The sequence below is a fragment of the Nanorana parkeri genome, unplaced genomic scaffold (assembly GCF_000935625.1).
Source record: "Nanorana parkeri isolate BGI_ZX_2015 unplaced genomic scaffold, ASM93562v1 scaffold1063, whole genome shotgun sequence".
NCBI lineage: Eukaryota > Metazoa > Chordata > Amphibia > Anura > Dicroglossidae > Nanorana > Nanorana parkeri.
In genome coordinates this window covers 465,375-466,836 of record NW_017307331.1, presented here as the reverse complement: position 1 = coordinate 466,836, position 1,462 = coordinate 465,375, and positions in this window count along the sequence as shown.

Sequence of the window (1,462 nt, the reverse complement as noted above, 5' to 3'; positions counted from 1 at the left end):
AAAAAAAATAAAAAATAATAATAATTTTAAAAAAAGAGTTGGGCGGAGCTAGTAGTGACAGTTAGCTCTGCCCAACTGTTTCCTGTTGACAGAAACCTGCTAGAGTCTTCTAGCAGGTCCCTGCCAATAAATAACAACTGGGCGGAGCCGGCCGTGATGTCACGGCCAGCTCTGCCCAGTTGTTATTGTTTAATGACAGATCAGCATCCAAGTCATTTGGGGATGCTGATCTGTCATTACAACTGGGCGGAGCAAGCCATGAGATCACGTCTGGCTCCGTCCATCTGTCATTTTCGGGATAAACAGCCGACCCTTCGGCAGGCCGTTCACCCCGCTTCGGGTGTCACTTTGGCTCAGTTGAGCCGAGGCATATGCCTTCGGCTGCTGTACGGGCTATATTGAATAGCCTGTATAGCAGCCCTTCAGTTCGACTGAACCATAGGGCTCAGGCGGCCGAAGGATCAGCCAAAGCTATCGCTGGATCCTTTGACTCTTTAGTGAATAACCCCCATAAATATAAATGTGTTTTTACTGTACTCACCAAATGGCCAGCAACCCCTTATGATAAAGTAGATCAAATTGCATAGGCAGATATGTTACTCTACACAGAGTAGGAAGAGATTTTTATATAAGTAAACAGCTCCAAAGGTCACTGGGCATTTGGTGAGTGCAGTACCATTGGGGTTAGTTTTCACAGTGGATGCACTGAAGATGCATTTACATTGTTCACTTGACTTTGTTGACTGTAGCTTTTTTTTTAAGACATGGATGTGGTGGATTGACACTATTTTACATCTTGAGAGATTACATAATATTACACTTTAATGTATGAACTGTGAACTAATGGCACTTTATATATTATTTATTTCGTTATTATTTTAAAGAGGGTGTTTTATGTATGGGTGATTTAGAGCTGTATTCTTTCATACACAGTTCAATATATAATGCAAAAATAGATACAATAGTAATATAACATGTAATCAAAGGATCATCTCAGAAAACTGAGTGCAAAAAATAGGAATCGCTTTATGAACATATTAAAAGCACTTCAAATTAAAAATTTCACAGGCACAAAGGACCATATATGTTTGCATAGTGTGTGTGGCCTTCCTCAAGTATTGAGGCCCATGGACTGCACAGTTCCCATGGGTCACCAAGAGGAACTGTATTCCTACAGTAATAATACATTGATTGATTGATTGAGGGATCCTCTGCACTATCAAGTGCTCTCTTTGCCTTCCTTTACATGTTTTTTGGATAACCAGACATTGTGTGTCAATGAGATGCCAGCTTAGTTCTGCTTTTAGAGCTATCTGATGAAGTGTTTTATTGCAACCAGCTGGGATGTGACAAACAGCCTGAAGGAAGTTACTAATCCAAAGTGTGGAAGGAGAGAGTGATCATAAATCAAATGCCTTCATCTGGAGTGGGTACGGAGCTTTGGAGACAAGTGGGAGCTACT